Source organism: Callorhinus ursinus, unplaced genomic scaffold (assembly GCF_003265705.2).
Source record: "Callorhinus ursinus isolate GAN/ISIS: 27379988/994484 unplaced genomic scaffold, GSC_fseal_2.0 scaffold3, whole genome shotgun sequence".
Taxonomy (NCBI): domain Eukaryota; kingdom Metazoa; phylum Chordata; class Mammalia; order Carnivora; family Otariidae; genus Callorhinus; species Callorhinus ursinus.
The window spans coordinates 47,995,665-48,015,938 of NW_027397065.1; the positions used below are offsets into that span (position 1 = coordinate 47,995,665).

The window sequence follows — 20,274 nt, forward strand, 5'->3', positions numbered from 1 at the left end:
CTCCCATTTATTGGAGTCTTACCTTGTGCCAGGCACTGCGCCCAGGGAATTACATGCCTGGTCTCACTAATCCTCACCTTGGAGATAGGTGTTTTCCTCATTCCCATTCCCAGACGAGAGAACTGGAGCTGAGAAGAAAAGACTTGCCCAAGATCAGATACCTGGTCCCCATCAGAGCCCCTATTTTGAGACCAGGATGGTCTGACTCCAAAACCCACTCCCTTCACCATGATGCTGCTGAACTACCACTAGAAGGCACAAAAGCACTAGGGGGTCTGCACCATGATGACGGGAAGTGATACATAGTAGCTAAATGGTTATTACTGAGAATCGATTTTGTGCCCAGCACTGTTGAGTGGTTCACATACATTGTCCTATTGACAACCTCCCAGCAACCCAGTGAGGTTGTCTTTGTGGTTTAGCTGTAGGTGAGAAACGTAGGGCCCAAAGAGTCTCAACCAAAGGACTTATCCAAGGTTGCTTATTGTGCTGTGTGGTAGCAGAGCTCAAAATGGAGACAAAGTCTATCTGACTCTAACAATGATGCTACAGCTCTGAGGATTTCTTCAGAGGCTGGAGTTCACTCTGATTCACAGAACCTCCCTGGAGGAAGGGATCTCTAGGGATCTTTTAGCTCACCCCTCTGCCTTTGGGTAGGTAAGTCATTTATTGTCTGCTTTTGACAGTTGCAATGGGGTCAGGGACTTTTAAGGGGCTCCTTCAAGGACACACAGCTTGGATGTGCAGGGATGTGTGTACATCATCTCAAGTCCCCCTAAGATGGATGGGTAACAGAGTTGTCTGCTCCATCTCCCCGAGCTCCCTAGGACTTTCTCCATTTCATTCTCCCACCGGGTACCCAATGTCCTTTTGATGTTGTGGGATCTTGGGCCCCTTAATACCCGGCCTTGGCTGCCTTTTTTGAATCCCTTTCTCTCACTAGAATTTGTCTCTCTGTGTCCCTCCTGACCCTGTCAGGTGGCTAAGGTCAGTTTGATCAAACTCATCTGCACTAAAGCATTAATGGCTTTTATAGCAATCCTTCCGGGTAAGCGCTGCATTCTAAAATACCCCCTGTAAATCCTGGGTGAATGCTGTACACCGCAGCACAGTGGCGGCAGGCGGAGAGATATTTTGGTGAGGCGTTCCTTCCGATTAGGCAAAGCCCTTGACCTGCATGTGAAGGCAAGTCTCCCTAGCATTTACCAGTTCAGAGACATCTTTCCCAGGAGAGCTTCAGTTGCCTTAATCTGCAAAACGGGGATGGGGATTCTCGCCCGGGAAGAGCGGGGTTGGGTCTGCTGTTCTCTTAGAGCACTGAGATCAGTCTAATTCCAGAACGCAAATCTGGGTAGGCACAGGCTGTCAGGCAGCCAGCAAAATTAATGAGAAAATTGGAGTAAACACAATGTGCGTTTTGTCAACTGAGGTGGGGAGAAGGCGACTGGGTGCCAGTCTGCAGAGTCGGGCTCTCTGGGGTATAATACTTGGTGCATGTGCCTATTTGGAGATGCTCTGTGCTCTGGGCTAATGAATTCAGAGGCACGGATGAGGGCTTAGAAAAGAATGCCTATACCTGGATAGCTTCTGGAGAACCTTTCATTTACTTGAATCACGTCTTAGATCTGCCCTCTGTGATCAAACTAATGAGGAGTAGCACACACAATAAAGCCCCTCGGTGTGGGATAAAAAAGCCATCATGCTCAATAGGAATGGCAAGAGAGGAAAAGCAGTAAGTGATTGAAGGGCTTCTGTGATTCACTGCCTGGCATAAGCTTTACAAAGCAGGGATTTTTTTCTCTGCATCCGGGGATGCGGGCATCGGGAATGAGAGAAAGTTGCCCTGTGATCAAGTCCTTTGTCGTGAGGAGCTCTTTTACAAAGGACGTACACAGGAGGGGCTGCCATTTCCCGACAATCCACTTGCTTTAATTGAGCAAATATTTTTATTGCCGGTTCATCCCTTTGAAGGAAAATTTGCTTGGTGGAAAACAGGTACAAGATGGGTGATGGGGAGCTCATCCAGGAGTCTGGGGCTCCAAAAGTGGGAGCTGAGCGTGAGGAACAAGTGTCGTTTAGGGTAAAAGTGGCACAGATTGTCTTAGCAACTGCAGGGGTTTTGGTGACCAGGAAGGTGGAGTAAAAGGGCGTGAATTACCCTTAATCTTCATTATGCAGAAGCTACAGCATAGTGCAAGACTGCACACGCAATGCCCGGAGGGGGGCGAGCGATCTAAGGAAACTGGGCTGTGTGTAGGAAAGTCAACAGGACAAGCCGGGAGACAGTATTTACCCTCAGTGTCTGGGATCAATAGGGAGTGGCAGGGACTGTGGTGAACTGCAAAGCCATCAGGCTATCAGGGATCAACCTCCAGAGAGTTGTTCAAAGCACACAGTCTTTTCAATAAAAAAAAAAAAAAAACTTGGATTAGAATTCCAGTTCCTTGGGGTGCCTGGATGGCTCAGTTGGTTAAGCATCTAACCGATTTTGGCTCAGGTCATAATCTCACAGTTGTGAGACCAAGCCCCACCTTGGGCTCTGGGCTGGGTGGGAAGCCTGCTTGAGATTCTCTCCCTCTGCCTCTCCTCCACATGCTGTCTCTCTCTCTCCCTCCCTCTCTAAAAAAAAAAAAAAAGAATTCCAGTTCTCCCTCTTCTTGGTTTTGTGACCATGGGCAAATTATTTAACCTCATAAAGTGAAAATAGGTTAAAAAGCAGCATGAGAAACAGAGAAAGATGATCTCTGCATCAGTCAGTTTATGCTAAGATTTGGTGTTACAATAAACATCCACTGTCATGGGTTTAATTGTGTTCCTCAGAATTCATATGTTTAAGTCTTCACCCCAAAAATACCTCAGAATGTATGTAACCTTATTTGGACTTAGGAACATTACATATATAATTAGTTAAGCTGAGGGCATTAGGGGAGGCCCTAATCAAGTATGACAGGTGTGCATATGAAAAGGGGGGAAATTTGGACACAGACATGCACACCAGAAAGATGGAGATGAGGGCAGAGACCAGGGTGATGCTTCTTCAAGCTGAGGAAGGCAAAGATTGCCAGCAAATCACCAGAATCTAGCAGAGAAGCATGGAACAGATTCTCCTCCACAGTCTTCAAGAAGGGACCAGGGCTTGCTAACATCCTGACATCTTGATCTTGGAACCTGCCGCCAGAACTGTGAGACAATACATTTCTGGGGTTAAGCCGCTGGTTTTGCATGGTTGGTTACAGCAGCCCTAGAGAGCTAATACATCCCCTGAATCCTGATGGCTTAAAACAACAAGTTATGTCTTACATAGGCTGCATGCCCACTTTGGATTGGCAGGGGGCTCTGCTCTCATCACCTTTTAGGTACCCAGGCAGATGGAGTGGCCACCATCTCAACATGAAGCTTCAGGGCTCCACCTTAGCAGGGGAAGAGGGCATGGAGAATGGCAGGCTAGCTCTTAAATGCACTGCTCGCATTTCCAATCAAGTCATATGACCCTGCCTAATATTGAGGAGGAAGGGAAGTCTAATTGTACCGTGAACCTGGAGGGACAAGAGAACTAGATGATGGGCACAGTCATGTCTATCACAATTATTTAAGAAAATCTGCATAGAAAAGCAATGTCCACAATAGCCAAACTATGGAAAGAGCCCAGATGTCCATTGACAGATGAATGGATAGAGAGGATGTGGTGTATATATACAATGCAATATGACTCAGCCATCAAAAAATGAAATCTTGCCATTTGCAACGACATGAAGGAACTAGAGGGTATTATGCTAAGGAAAATAAGTCTGTCAGAGAAAGATAAATACCATCTGATCTCACTCATATTTGGAATTTAAGAAACAAAACAGATTAACATAGGGGAAGGGAAGGAAAAATAAGATGAAAACAGAGAGAAAGGCAAATCATAAGAGACTCTTAACTCTAGAAAACAAACTGAGGGTTGCTGGAGGGTGGGTGGGGAGATGGGGTAACTGGGTGAGGGGCTTTAAGGAGGGCACTTGATGTAAGGAGCACTGGGTGTTAAATGCAAGTGACGAATCATTAAGTTCTACCTCAGGAACTAATAATTCAGTATATGTTAATTGAATTGAATTTAGATAAAATATTTAAAAAGCATTAAAAAAAAAAGAAAATCCAGGGGCTCCTGGGTGGCTCAGTCGTTCAGCGTCTGCCTTCGGCTCAGGTCGTGATCCCAGGGTCCTGGGATCGAGCCCCGCATCAGGCTCCCTGCTCCATGGGAAGCCTGCTTCTCCCTCTCCCACTCCCCCTGCTTGTGTTCCCTCTCTCGCTGTGTCTCTTTCTGTCAAATAAATAAATAAAATCTTAAGAAAAAAAAAAAAGGAAATCTGCATAGAAAAAGTAATTGGGTAGAAATTTCCTGAAAAGCATTGGCTAATGTTAGAATTACTATGCTTTTCTAAATTTGCTAAAAATTTCCACAAAAGACATATATTACTTTAATAGGCAAGGGAAAAAAAACTTTCACTTTTTATTTGTTTTGTTTTGTTTTTTTATTTTTTTTATTTTATTTTTATTTATTTTTATTTTTTTTTAAAGATTTTATTTATTTATTCATGAGAGACAGAGAGAGAGAGAGAGAGAAGCAGAGGGAGAAGCAGGCTCCCAAGGAGCAGGGAGCCTGATGTGGGACTCGATCCCAGGACCCTGGGATCATGACCTGAGCTGAAGGCAGACGCTTAACCATCTGAGCCACCCAGGCACCCAAAACTTTCACTTTTTAAAATAAAATAAAATAGGTCACTTATCTAAGGTTAATAAGTGGATGGGCCAGTTAATGAATGGATGAACCAGAAGAAACTCAACTCCAAATGTCTTACTTTTTTTCTTTCTATTGAGGGAATGGGATGCCATTATGTGTAGTGAAATTCCCTTACCCCAGAGGCTTTATATACAAGATGGACATTAATACCACCGGGCTGAGTTTATTATCTCCTAGGCATCTGTTGGTAGACTAGGTAGCTTTGAAGAGTGGCACTCCCATTTACCATGTTTATATCTGTAAGACAAACTTCCATAAGGATAGACTGATTAGGGAGATGATTGGAGGGGATGTTTACTCAAGGCAAGAGAGCCTGCAAACGTGGAAGAAAAGAAGGCAAATGATGGATGAGAGATGGTGTCTCCCCACAAGGAGCCCCAGAAATGACACTGTATTTGCACGTGACTTTTTAAGGGAGTGCTCTGAAAAGAATCTGGTGAGGGGTGGGGTAGCAGAATGGGATGGGAAGGGACCAAACAAAGGTGCGATTTCAGGCTCCATCCTGGCCTCATCCGCGGGCAGCTCTGGAGTGTAGACTACACCTTACAGATGGCCCTGACCCAAGGCAACAGAGCTGGGTTTTCATACTCCGGCCCTAGTCAGTCATTGGCTCTCAGGCACTTCCGGAACTCTGAGCGCCAGTGTGAGCCCTAGGAAGCCGGCCCAGGGAGCACTGAAATGGTGAAGGGCTGTGAGGGGCTCTGTGGGGAGCACTGACAGTGCTCCTCCCACAACGGATGGCAAGCTCTCTGAAGATGGAGGTTCCGTCCGCCAGACAGCCTGGGCTTCACAGGCTGCAGACAACGTGGCTCTTGACCTGCCCCCTGCTGGCACTGGTGGGAGGCACCCAGGCGGTCTTTGGAGATGCCCCCATCAGCTGTCACTGGGAAGGACTGGTGGGTGGTTGCAAATCTCCATGCATGGCTGGGGGACATGAGCATCGTATTGACCATGTAGGACATAGAGTGCGGAATGGAATCAACAGTGTTGTTGAGTGGGGTCGGCACCCTTATAAAGATTGACAGGAGGGGACGTTTGTTCCTCTTGACTTCTCTTGCTGTCATGTCTCCACAATCCAGCCCGCCTGCTTCTCTCTTTCTCTCTCCCTGTCCCCTGCTAAGTGCTAGAAGGCAAAAAGAGTTTTCCTGAGGCCTGCATGAGAGGAAGCACAGGAATAAGTCTGGCAGAGTGAGACCTGGGTTCAGATCCTGGCTCTGTTACTTACTAGCTGAGTCAACGAACCTCCCTGAAGCTCAGCTTTCTGACATATAAAATAGGGAACAACACCTATACCGACTGGGATCGCATTGAAGCTGGAGGGGACTGTAATCCTTCTGAGTCTTAATTTCTTCATCCATACACTAAATTATCATACGATTAATGATACACGATGCTGATGCTGATAACTCCCGCCTCTCAGGATTGATGTGGGGGTTAAAGAACTAAAGACAGCAGATTTTTAGCACAGTGGACTTTAATAGGGCCCATCCTGGCTGCCCTGCACCCTTGAAGTCTTAGAGTTAAGAAGAATGGTCTTTCCACTCATGCCACTATCAGTTAGGTGATTTGTCATTCAGGCTTGGAGTCCATTTGAAGTGCTATATCGTGTGCTTTTTGATAAAAATCCTTCTCTTTTCCTTCCAGCCCTTGAGAGCTTATGATCACAGATGTCTCTGGGTAAACAGACAAAGGGCCCTCCGGAGAGAGAGAGACATCCCATCACGCCAGCCTCCAGGGCTCCTGTGGGGAATAATGATGGGCGAGGAAATGTCAAGGAGCTTCTCTTTCTCCTGGTAAATGCCCTGGACCAAACTGGATCCATTCAATTTCTGGCCCAGAAGCACAAATTGGAAAGCTGTGCTTCATGCACTTGTCTCCTCCCCTTTTCCTGCAGGAATCCAGAAGGGGATTAATAGGCTCACTGTAAGAGCGAAAAACGCAGGATTGCCATCGAGGCCTTTGTGTTTACAGGCTTTGAAAGAATGGGTCTAATTTAAGTCTAATTTAATCTTGGCTCTGTGAAAGTACGGTAAATTCCAAGCCAGGAAGAATAAACTGGGATGCCATAGAATGTTAGAGATAATTTAATTCACCTCCCTCACCAGTAGATAAGGAATCCGAGGCCTGGGGTGGAGGGGAGGGGGCCCCCCTGATGTGTCCACAGCCACCTATCAAGCTGCTGCTGGCTGGGGCCCCGGCCAGGCTGCCTGGGTCCTGGGCCAGTGCTCGGGGCTCTGTCATTCATTTCTGTGCCGTTGTCATGATTTTTGTCATATTTACACACCATCTGCACCTTTATTAACATGGTTGCTTTGATAACTAAATTGACTCTATTTTTTATCCCTAAACAAATTTATTTTGAAGGGAAACTGCTGTAAAGGGAGAGCAAGGATCGTTGGCCACAAATGAAAGTCAACCATAAAAATAGATGCTCTGAAATGAAGCAATACAGTTACATTTTAGCGAAAGGTATGTGAAGAGACCAACCGCTCTCTCTGTTCAACGGGAGATTTGTAATGTTAAGGAGAATTGAAAAGGGAATAGCTTTCGTACCATAGCAGAGGATGTTTTTAAATGTGCTTGTGGACCACGTAACATTGTCTCTCCTATCGTGAGTGGCTCAGGTGATCAGGAAAGAAAAATAGGTGTGCAAGTTTTTAAGGAGGCCTGATACTTTACACTAGTTGGGTTCGAATCCCGCCTGTGCCATTTCCTGGCTATGCAGCCTCAAGCAAGTTACTTAACTTCCTTCTGCCTCAGTCTGCTCACTCATCAAATGGGAATAACAGTGTGTGTGGACCGTGGGATTGTTGCAAGCATTAAATTAGATCTTCCAAATGAGGTCGGTAGAACGAACGGTCCTTGGCATGGAGCGAGAGCACAATAGTAGCATGGAATTATTGTAATTATCACCATTAAAACTGAAATGGTATTTACTCTATAGCAGGATCGCAAACTTTATTTGAAGGATCACAAAGAAATTATTTTAGCCTTTGTGGTCTCTGCGGTCTCTGTTGCAACTATGCAACTTTGCCCTACCTTGGAGGCAGTGACCGTGGGCAGCTCACACAAATGAGCACAGCTGTACTGCAGTAAAACTCGGCACAAAAATAGGCAGCAGGCCCGATTTGGCTGGCAGGCTCTAGTTTGCGCCCGAAGCTTACAGGTATGGAAAGCAAAAACAGGCCAAATGCTTTGTGGACTATTTTGAATAAAATATATACCACGTGGGGTGGCATCATATATCACACCTTGGCCCGAATCCAAAACTGTGGAAGTCACTCTTACACACCTCAAATTTAGCTTCTCTTCTTATTACCTACCACTGTCTTGACTGTCCCCCAAATGGTCATGGGACTGCACAGCTCCTGAACTTGAGGTGCAGTCAAAGTTAAAAGCGTGGGCTTGGGAGTCAGAATGACTTGGGTTTGTCAATCACCCAGCAAAGCGGTCATTTTATTGATGGACATTGCCACTCAGCGGGGCGGGGTAATTTGCCCAATGTCACCCAGCCAACCAATGGACATCAACTCCATAAACCTGAAACGTGGTTCTAATCCAGAAACCCCAGGACAAACTGTGGGTCATCCTGACATTTTCTTTTCCTATTTCTAATCTCCCTGATAAAGGAAAGGAAGGCTTGAGAAGGATTGATATTGAGTTGGAAATGAGGCTGATGGCTTGGGGCACTTGAGACCCAAGGAGGAAGGAGAGTCTAGCCCTCAGAGACCGCAAGAGAAGGTGGAAAGTGCACGGGGCTGACCTGCACTGTCTTTCACTGGTGAACCCTCGCGCTGTACCTGGGCAGGTCTTCCCACCTCTTTGTGCCTCACTGGCCCGCAGTATAATAAGAAGCAGCGTTTATTGAGTTCATACACAGGGCACAGTGCTTTCCAATATCTTTATCTCATTTTCTCCTTACAACAACCCTGAGATTTTTATCCCTGTGGCACTGATGGGTTATGTGAGGCTCAAAAAGCTCATTTGAATCGCCCAGGGTCACAGAGCTGGAAGTAGTGCTGCTGGGATTTGAGTGTTAGTCTGTCTGGTTACAAGTTTTTTCAGGGCAAAATACTCCTTAAAGGGGTCCACAAATGAGGAGGATGCACATGGATGTTCTATAATCCTAGAAACAGAGCTAACACATGTTGCTCTCTCTATGTGCCTGGCACTGTGCAAGACCAGTCCTTCCAAAGAACCCTATGCACTGGGGGCTAACGGTATCCTCTTTCAGCACATTTGGAAACTGAGGCCCTAGACTTTAAGTAACTTGTCTGAAGTCATTCAGCTACTAAGAGACAGGCTGTGGTTTGAATACAGGTCAAACTCACTCCCAAACCCATGCTCTTGATAGGGTTTATTGTTCAGCCCAGAAGACTCTTTCTTTCTTTTCTTTCTTCCTTCCTTCCTTTCTTTCTTTCTTTTTCTTCCTTTCTTCCTTCCTTCCTTCCTTCCTTCCTTCCTTCCTTCCTTCCTTCCTTTCTTTCTTTCTTTCTTTTTCTTCTCCCCCCCCCCCTTTTTTAAGTAGGCTCCACAACCAGCGTGGAGCCCAACACAAGGGGTTTGAGTTCACAACCCTGAGATCAAGCTCGGAGCTGAGATCAAGAGTCAGATGCCTCTCGGATTGAGCCACCCAGGCGCTGCTGGCCCAGAACACTTTTGAGGATGAAAGTCACTGTTAATGCCAGGACAGGGGCAGACACAGGGGTGTGTGGTGATCCCAGCTCTTGACGCCTGGGTCCTCCCCATCCCTCGGGAACCCCCGAATCACCATGACATGAAGAATCTACTGCAGCCGGTACCACCATTTATATGAACAATTAACACTTCTATTGATCTCAGGAAGCATTTTAGGAAAGGGGCAAAGTCCTGTGGAAGCGAGGCATTTGGGATGGGGTACTTGAGATTTTTAGGAAGGCGTGAGTTTAATTGCCTCGGGGGTTGCGACAAGAAGTAGTCAACAAGGAGCCGGCACCAGCCCCCTACTTCTTTTCACATTCTGACTGCAGGCGCTGGATGAGAAGGAAGGAAGGACTAAAAGAGCAGTCCCAGGAAATGGAGATAAATGACTTCAGATTTGGTATGATAAGAAGACCAAGGCGTTTCTTAGATCCAGGAAAGAGACCAGACTATTATCAGGCTATTGCTTGAAACCACAGGTCCCTCGGACTCAAGGCTATTATCAGGTGGGGGCAATGCTGGCGAGAATTGTCTGCATCAGAATTCCCAGAATTCTACCATAAGGGCCTTATCCCTTTGGATAAAAGTTTCATTGCTCTAGGACATCAGTTTTAAAAATAAACAAGCCTAGAACTGTTTGAGCTCATTATCAGTTATAAACACCGGGGAACTTCTTGCACATCAGATCTCCTTCTGAATTTGATAGTGGCTGGGATGCAGGAAAGGTAATTGTGACAGAGAAATGGGCAGAGGGGAAGCTTCAGGACATGGGTTTTTGCTTGAGGAGGTTATCTTGGCGTGGGGTTCCTGGCAGCCAGGAGGCAGTGGAAAAGGCTTTGGGGCCTAAGTGCTGAGAAGTTGGCACTAGGAGGGTCGAGCCCATCTCTGCTGCCTTAACCAGGCCATGCTCCAGGGCAACCACGCTGCAGAGAATGGTGAGGTCACGGGAGTCAAAGTGGTACAAGGCAAAGAGGCTGGGGAGCCAGGACCCTGGGGTGCTGGGTAGGCTCTGCTCACAGGAGACTCAAGGCAAGTTAATCGCCCCGGGACGCCTCATCGGCCAAGCATGAAGCTCGGCTGAAGATGAAATAATCGCTGAGGGCTTTTTCATCTCTCCTACCACATGAGTTTCTAGACTGTCACTAAGTGAATCTCCCTGTGTCTAAGTCGGTGGCTTAGAGCTAAAAGGCTCTTGACTGGAGTGTAGGTGTGGCCCAAGCCAGTGGCCTCCCCGCTACAATGTCCCTCCCTGCCTTCATTCTCTTGGTGACCTCCTAATCTCTTGGTTTTTCACCTCTCCTAGTCCCATTTTTTTCTTTTTGATCTCTGAAGAGGGGGCAGGAAAGTAGGGCCAGCAAGAGGGGAATGAGGGTGGGCAAAGGCTTCTGATGGCCTCTACCTCCCAGAGTCCCACCTTGGGACGGGGGGAGATGAGGAATTGCCTAAGAAAAGACTGCCTAAGGGAAGACATCCTTGACTACCAACTGCAGCAAAGATAAAATCTTATCTGGAGATGGCCCAAGGACTGACCACAACGTCTAAAAGGGCACGCTGGATAATATCAGCTAAGATTTAGCTTCTTGGTGCTTTGGGTTTTTGTCATCTTTAATGAGGAATTAGGGGTGGACTATTAATATGAAATGGACATCTCCTCTGACAGGAGCTGGCTCCGTGCTTTATGTATTATCTCATTTAGTGTTCACAACAGCCCTCCCAGGGAAATACTATCTTCATTTTACACAGCAAGAAATGACAGCTTAGAGAAGAGAAATCATTTGCCCGAGTTTATACAGCTCAGAAGTAGAAGAGCTGGGATGCACACCAGGTCTGTGTGACCTTACGGCCCAAGGCTGGGCCCCGACATCGTGCTACCATTTTATGAAGGAGCCAGATTTCACGATCCCTCTAGCTCACTCAACAGGTTTTGGTGCAGGAGAAGGGGGAAGTGGGCAGGCTGTCAGGGTCCCAATCTCATTTATTAGCCTGTTACTTGGGCCAAGTTACTTTAACCTCTCTGAGCCTTAGCCTCCTTACCTGTGCCAGGGGAGATTAGAATAGTCCTGATCTCATCAACAACAGATGTGTTGTGAGGATGAAATGAACTTTCATTTCAAGTACAAAATGGGTTTACAGGCCCATAGCGAAGGCTCCATTCTTTTTAGTCATTATTATAATTCATGTTATTCTTAAATAGTATGCAAATCAGACGGTGGCTCCCCTGACTTCTATAGCTGGGGGGGGGGGGGGTTCTCCTGATAAATCCCTGCTGGTTTCAAGTGGCATTTATGAAAGCTAAGAAGTCGCTCCCACCATCATCAGAAAACCCAACCTGACATGGGTCTGGTTCACCAGGAGCTTTCACCGGATTTCATCAGCATGACTGAAAATGGCTTCTCTTGGACCCTTCAGGTATTTCTGTAAGTGGACAGATAGATGGCTACATTAATGAGGAAAGGGGAGAGAGTAGGCCTTGGAACACCCCAGATTGAGAAAGGGATGTGTTCAGGCTAAGCGCTTCACCTAGCCTCCCGGGGAATTCTTGGAAATTTGGTTTCTGGACTTGGACTGGGAATGACTACCCACTCGATCTAATTCCGACCCTGGATTACGTCTACTTGCACCAGGCGAAGTCCTTCCCCTCAACCCTTCCCCAGGAGCTGGTGACTATCAACCTCCACTGGGGACTTGTGGAAATGCGCCCACCCTGATGTGTTCCCTTCCCAAAGCTTCCTGGGTACGGGTTGTAGCTGATCTCCAGGAGTCACTTGGCTTGGTGTTGGCCACGTGGCTTTAGGAGATAATACCGTTGCGACGTCCCAGCTGGGTCTGCTTGGTTACCCTGGTGCGGGTCTGCTGTTGCCCACTCAGGACTGTATTAGAAGGGCCGCTGCAGGAGGAAGGGCTTCTGTGAGCCTTCCAGTCCATTCTGCGACCTAACAGCGGCCTCTTGTGTCCATCAACAGAACTACAGGCACTTTTGTCCGGTTTCCAGCTAAGTTTCGGGGTTTTCTTCAGTCTTTCTGCTCATCTTTGAGACCTACTGTGTGCCAGCCACAGGTTCACACTAGTGAACAAAACAAAACTCTTTCACTCATAACACTTTAATGTAACGGGGAGGCAGAAAATATACATACATGTATGTGAACCTAGATGCTGGATGTTCAGAACTGCTGAAAAATTAAGCCGGGAAGAGGGGTTGGGTCATGAGAGCGAGGAGGGTAACACTTTTCAAGAAGGTGGTCAGAAAAGCCTCACTGATGAGGTGACCTCTAAGAAGGACCTGAGAGAGATGGGGAGGGGCACCTGGCTGGGTGAAAGGGTGGGAATGAAAGTCCTTGAAGTGAAGGGGCACTGGCTTGTTTCAGGGACAAGGAGGCCAGATGTACTGCGAGAAGAGCAGCAGGAGATGCTGTCTGAGAAGCTGTGGGGCCAGGTGGCGTAAGGCATGGGTCCCCAGCCTAGCTTCAGGGTCACGTGGATGCTGGTTCCACATGCAAATTACCGGGGGCCCTGCTCCAGACCCGCTGAGCACGGAATTCCTCTAGTGGGCTCCAACAAGCCCTTCTGCTGAGTCTGCGGCAGCTGCAGTCTGAAAACCACTGATGTGGGGCCTTAGAGGCCATGGCTTTGTCAGGGTGGAAAACTTTGCCTTCCACTCTGAGATGAGAAGCTGTTGGAAGTCTGGGGTGGAGGTGTGCCATGATATGACTTTAATAAAAACGTGCTTGAGATTCCGATTTAATGAGTCCGAGATATGGGCTGGGCAATGAAATTTCTAAAACTCTCCAGGTAACTCTAAGGTGCAGCCAAGCATGAGGTCACTGGCTCCTGGCTGGAGAATAGGCCGAAGGGGGTCAAGGGAGGAAGCGGGGAGCTCAGTTGCGAGGTTACTGCTGTAACAGGTTGGATCGGAATAGGAGCGGCGAAGGTGGTGAGAAGTGGATAGATCCTGGATATGCTCCAGAGTCAGTACTACCAGGATTTTCTGATGGGTTCGATGCGGGGTGCAAGAGAAAGTGAAAAGTCAGTATGACTCCCAGGTTTTTCCCCCGAGCAGATGGAATGATGTGGTTTCCATTTGATACTGTGGTGGAAGGACTGCAGGAGGGACAGGTCTCCCAGGCAGGGGAATCAGGAGTTTGATTTTGAACATGTTAAGTTTGACACACCTCTTTGAGAGCTGAATAGGCTCCAGGGCGATGGCCAGGCTGGACATCCAAGTTTTGTGCGGTTGTCAGTGATAGATGAGGTCGAAAGCCATTCAGCTGGATGATACTTAGGGAGGGAATGTAGATAAGAAAAGAGAAGGCTGAGGAAGCCCTAGGGGCACTTTGATGTAGGAAGGAAGGAAGTAGGGAGAGAACCAAGAGCCCGTGGTGTCCCAGGAACCCAAGTGAGAAAGTACTTCAGGAAGGAGAGAATGGTCCATGGTCACTGCTGGCCCTTCACGGAGCATGAAGACTGCTGGACTTAGCAGCATCTGGGTCAGGGGGGCCACAGGGACTGAGAACAATGTCAGTGGAGAGGCTGGGCAAGGGTGAAGCCCTGTTTGTAGAAGGGGAGGAGAGGAGCTGGAGACACAGAGGATAAATAAGTCTTCTGCAAGATGTTGCTGTAAAGGGAGGGTGTTGGAGAACAGGGTCAAGAAAGACCCCCCTTTGATATTAGAGAAATAACATGTTTCTACCTTTGTTAGGAAAGATCTTCCAGCACAGGGAGAAATTAATAGATACTTTAATAACAACAAACATTTATTAAGCACATTTTTATGCTCCTGGCACTCTGTTTAATGTTGCACATGAATTATTTTCCTTACAACATTTCCTCCTCTCCACAGTCCTAGAGGAGGTTCTAATATTATCCCCAGTTTATAGACAACAGAGCTTGAGTGCTGAGGAATGAACTAATGTTCCCCAAAGACACACAGCCAGTGTGATGGGAGAGCAGAGCTTGCATCCTGGAGTCGCTTCCAGGGCTGGAGGCTTTGACCCCTGCTCTAAAGCCTAGCTGTCAGGCTCCCCACATGTGGGACACCCTTCTAAAGGCTTGAAGTTTTGGTGCTCAGCTAGAAGAGACAAAATGACTCAGAACTGTCCCAAAGAAACCAATAGTCAATTAAAAGCACGACAAAAGCACTGTTATAAAGTTTCCTAGTTATAACTGACAGAAGCTTCTGAATATCTTATTCTTTACTCTGCCACCCCCAGCACAGTGTTCCTGTTGCACAGAACTATTTACTGCTGGAACATCCTGGGTGTTCAGTCTGGCTGTGCACTTGTCCTGTGGTACCTGTCCGCAAGGCACAGTCTCTGATTACATTAAACGTGCTCCCCTCCTTAGCCGCCAGCCTTGATACTCAGCTGTACTCCCTGCCTCTTCCTCACAGAGGGTGCCTCTCTGCATGACCTCTGCAGGCTGCCTGACCTGTCCAGCTCAGTGCCTGCTACCTTAGAAAGGACCTGATTTGGAAATGGGTCTTTGCAGGCATAACAGCAAAGTTACAGATGAGTCATACTGGATTGGGGGTGGGGGGGATGGCCCTACTCCAATGACAGTGGTCCGTATAAGGGAAAACGGAGACACAGACAGACCCTCAGGGAGAATGCCATGTGAGCATGGACTCAGAGATTCGAGTGATACAGCTCCAAGTCCAGGAACACCAAGGATTGCTGGCAAGACCGGAAGCCTAGAAGCGGCGAGGAAAGATCCTTCTGTAGAAGCCTCAAGAGTATGGCCTTGCTGAGACCGTGATTTCAGACTTCTAGCTTCTGGAACTGTGAGGGAATAAATTCCTTTTGTTTTAAAACCACCACATTTGGGGCAATTTGTTCCGGTAGCCCAAGGAAACTAATACAGCACCCACTGGTCAGAACGTGGTAGTACGCTTGTAAGGTAATGCAGGTCAGGCAGCTTACCTGAAATATGTGAAAAGGTAAAGTCCGAGGAGGGTAAGAGGTTTCTCCAGGATCACATGGCTCTCTAAATGCGGGCCCCATATCTGTTTGGTTCACGCTGTACCCTCTGTAACCTGGAGCTCCGCCTGGCACCTAACAGGGTACGAATATTCTTTTGTGGAATGAACGAATGAATTTCTGGCTCAGGGTTCCTTCAAATCATGTTCTCAAGACTTGCCAAGTTTGGAACCAACACTGCTTTTTCTAAATTGTCAATTCCTTTTCTCCCAGTGTTCAGATTAACACCGACCCACGATGGATTGATTTTTGTTGTTGAAAATGTCAAGTCTTCTTGCAGAACTAGCCAGAGGAAATTTCTAATATTGAAGCATAATGCTTTGTAGGTTTTCCTTTACTACCTAAAAAGGACTTTTCCTGTCCCACCAGACATTCCTCTTAAATAAAGGGCTGCATATCCTGAAAACAATGCCACCCAAAGTTTCCTAATATTGTGCCAAACCATTGACTCTAGTTACATTTGGCCTCAGGCCTTGGGGATAAATTCTTGACTGGTTGTTCACAAGCATAAAGGCAACATGACTGATAGCCACCATCTATCAGGTAACTAATGGGGTGCCAGAGATTTGTTAAGGACTTTGCTATGTTATCACGTATCTTCACCATAAAGATTAATGATCCCTTTCAAGGTATTGATTGTACCTATGTTGTCCAATAAGATAGCCACTCCGTGGAAGGAGCTCTTTTCGGAGGCCTGACATTAGCAGTGATAGGCTTATGGCTTTGTGAACATATTGGAGGATTCTATGCTGGGTTTTAAAACTTCTAAGAACTTATTTTACAGATAAAGTCCCTCAAGTGTGCAAAGATATATGTCCAGAGGTATTTGTTACAGAAATATTTATAAGAGCAAAAGATTGGAATTATCTAAAATGCCCATCAAAAAGAGCTAGTTAAAGGGTACATTCCATTAATGGAATGCCAGAAAGCCACTCAAAAGAATGAGGCAGACCGATAGGCACTCCCTACAGGAAAATGTCCAGGATATAGGGTCTGAACAGTTCATTTGCTATGGTTCCATTTGGGTAAAATAAATACAATGATATAAGATACATATAGGAAGGTGGGAAAGAAGGAGAGTATAATCTTATTTGTGTAAACTGAAGATAATTATGTAGAATATACATAGAAAGGAAGGAAGGAAGGGAGAACATTTCTGGAAGAATGTATAAATTGCTGCTAATATATAGGGAGTATAACCAGGAAGCAGGGTGTGGGAAACAAAGAAAAGATTGTTTTTTTAAACCCAAAACCTTCTGTTTTATTTTTAACCTAAAAACCTTCTATACTGTTCATATTTTAAAGTAATATGCATGTATTAAACTTACCATTTAAAACCCAGTTATTTAAAAATAATAAGAAAAATAGAGGTTATGTGACTTGTTATTAACACCCTTGGGGGCTGCAAAGAGAGCACAGAGAAACCATGCAAGCATAATGCTGCAGGGATGCTCAGAAATTAAGAAAATGTTGGGTCTTAGCAGAATTTATACTGATACATGCAAGCTCAGGTTAATAACATGCTCAGAATAGATAGACCAGGGATAGCAGCACCGAACACATGCAAAACAGAATTGGCGAAGCTGTTAGAGGAAAGATATTCCAGAGCACAAATGTTGGACAGATGGATGGTGCAAGATGCTTCCCAAAATGTTACTAAGTCTCAAAAGAATACAGAAAAATATAATATGTAGCATGAGTTCTTAATTCATAAGGGGCCTCTTTTTTTCCTGAAGGAAACATTCACTTATCCTTTCTCCTGTTTTATTGGGCTAATGTGTTAGCCATCAGATATTAAGCTATACGATTACAGAGTGATCTTAATACTTCCTGACTGCTTTCTCTGTGCCCACTGTTTTAACCCTCACAACTCTCCAGTGAGGTAGGGTTTTCACAAATAGGTAAAGTGGTGTTCAAAGAAGTGACTTAAGGTTGCTTGGTGAGTAGGTGGTGGAGACCCCTTTGAGCCTCCTGCCCGCTAAGCTAGGTGCCTCTCAGCATTGCCGAGAGTGGAGGGCCCCGTAGGCATCTTATTCTGAGGAGAGGAAACTGAGGTCCAGAGGGGAAGAGACTCCCCAAAGCCAGGCGGGCCTCTGTTCCTAGTGCATGTTCATCCACCCTAACAAACTTCTTATAGCAGATGGTTCAGGCAATGTTGAACTGAATTAAACTGGGCTCTTACATGAACAATATTGTAACAAGCCTCCAATAATGAGGTTCCTTTCTGAAACCTGCATTTTCTAAACCTGAATTTCCACTTCTCGATTTTTGCACTCTGTCTGTGACCCTGAACACCACCTGTCAATTCCATAGTTTGTAGAAGGTGGATGACTGTGGCACACCTATTTTAATTTCGTCCAAACCAAAATATGTGTGAAAGCACACATGGGTTTAGCGGTACTTACTTTTCTTATAACACACATTTTGAGGTATAATGTTGACCGTGTTACTCCTTTCTTTAAAACCACTTAAGTTGTTTTTAGAATGAAGACTCAGATTCCTAGCCAGGCCCTCGGGGAGGTGGGGTCTACAGTCTGGCCCCTCTGACTCTGCAGCCCTCAGGAGCCATGCTGGTCTTCTTTCATCTGCTCAAATGCACCTTGGCTCTCAGGGTTCACAGCCCCTACACAAGCCTCCCCATGTTCCAGGAACACTCTTCCCCTGAGCAACTTGTTTGTAAGAATCAGCTTAAAGGCCATTTCTTTGGGGAGGCCTTTGAGAGTCCTGTCATATTCTTACTTACTTGTTCACTGTAATCTTCCCCAGCAGACTATGGGCTCCAGGAAGGCAGGGACCACATTTCTCTTGCTTATCACTCTGGGTAGAATTCTCAATAACCAGCCTGCTGGTGCTAATTACCCTACTTGTTGATTAAATCAATGAGAGAAGAGAGAAAAACCCTGGCAATACACACAAGAGATCTCAGAAAGCATAATAGTTCTACATTTCTGTGATTTCAGAGTATAGCACTATCTGATACCCAAATATAAAATATAAGCTTATAATGATGTCCCCAAGTTAGTGACAAAAAAGGCTCTGTTTAGTGTGCTGTCGGAGAAAGCAGCACTAAATTCATTTGACAACCATTTCCATTAAAACAGTCAAATTGAAAAAAGTCTACTTATAATGGGAACATTAACTACCCAAAAAAACCCCAAACACTTGGCAAAATACCTATCGACGCCAGATAAACAAAGTATTACTCTACTCTGAATTAATGTAAGCTGTATTTATGAATTTTTATATTACGAATGGGTACATTTCATTTTCCCCCATCTTACACAGTCCCCAGGAGGTTCACGGGTAATAAAACAAATGAATTTCTTTCTCCATTAGGCTGTCATTGCCACTTTCAAATGGCTCCTTGCCCATACACTCCAATATTTTTCTCATAATAAGTGGTAAAGCCTTCAGCCTTCTCATTTATCTTAACCACTGCCTTTGTGTTTAAGGAGAGACAAGTAGTATAAAACCTTCAACCTACATCAGGGAAGGAGGTAAGTTGAGGCAAAGATGCTAAATGATTTAAGTTCACACAATTATTCAGTATTCACCCATCCATCTTTATCAATGATGCAACAAATATTTAGTGACTGCCAACCTTGGTGCCAAGCCCTGTTTTAGTTGCTAGAAATATAATAGAAAATAAGATAGATTAGGTCCCTGTTTTCATGTAACTGATCCTCTAGCTGGGGGAAATTGCTGACTGAGAGGTAAACAAAGACATAAAAAACTAATATCAAATAGTGCTGTACACTGAATGTTTGTATCCCCACAAATTCATATGTTAAAACATCCTCCTTAGTGTGATGGTATCAGAAGGCATAGCTTTTGGGAGGTGATTAGGTCATGAGTGTGAAACCCACATGAATGGAATTAGTACCCTTATAAGAGAGGCCCCAGAAAGATCTCTCACTCCTTCCCAGCTTGTGAGGACACAGCGAGGAGAAGCCCTCTGTGAGCCAGGAAGCAGGTTCTCGGTCTGTTGGCGCCTTGATCTGACTTCCGAGGCTCCAGAACTGTGAGAAATAAGTGTGTGTCATTTAATCCACCCAGTCTGTGGTATTCTATTCTAGCAGCCCAAACGGACTAAAGCAGACAGTGACCAACACTGTGATAATAACAAAAGAGAGTTAGGTAGCCCCAACTCTAACCTCAGCCCTGGATGCACCTCCTGTGCTGTGGTCAGGGAGGCCTCTCTGAAATGGGGACAAATGAGCTGAGATCTGCACACCAAGAAGAAGCCAGTGAAAGGCCCATGTAGGGGAAGATCACTGTAGGCAAATGGAACAAGACGACCAGAGGTTTTGAGGTGGGAGCAAGCTTGGTGTGTTTGAAGAATGGCAAGGAGCTCAGGATGACTAGGGTGTAATGAGTTGGAGTAGTAGGTGATGAGCTCAAGACACACAGGAAGGACCTACCTCATACAGGGCCTGTGGGCCACGGGAAAGAGTCTGGATTTTCTTCTACAATTTTCTTCTAATGATGGGAAACACTGTAGAATATAAGCAGAGGATGACATGATGTGACTTATGCTTTTGAAAGTTCATTCTGGTTGTAGTGTGGAGAATGGATAACCTGGGGAGAAGAGTGGAAGCAGGGAGCTCAGAGGGGCCTCAAATAGCACACACACGAGGTGATAGTGTCTTGGACTGGGATGGTGTCAATGGAAGTAGAGAGTAGTGGGTGGATCAGATAGATACCTATTTTTTTGAAGTGAGACAACAGAACTTGCTGATCTATTGAATATGAAGAGCGAGGCAAATTCAGTCAAGGATGACACAGGTTTTTGGCTTGAGCAAATGAGTAGATGGTGGTGCCATTTGCTTGTGGAGAGAA

General features: G+C 45.9%; 1 long non-coding RNA gene across 1 annotated transcript in view; it reads right to left on the reverse strand.

Annotated features, from left to right (window-relative positions):
• LOC141371437 (uncharacterized) overlaps positions 1 to 19,932 on the reverse strand; it is a 44,624-nt gene extending 24,692 nt beyond the window's left edge. The window contains exons 1-2 of the long non-coding RNA XR_012376391.1: positions 19,857 to 19,932; positions 19,319 to 19,454 (exon numbers count right to left, since the gene is read on the reverse strand). This is a non-coding gene — a long non-coding RNA (uncharacterized lncRNA). The remainder of the gene's footprint in view (positions 1 to 19,318; positions 19,455 to 19,856) is intronic.
• Between the last annotated feature and the right edge of the window lie 342 nt (positions 19,933 to 20,274).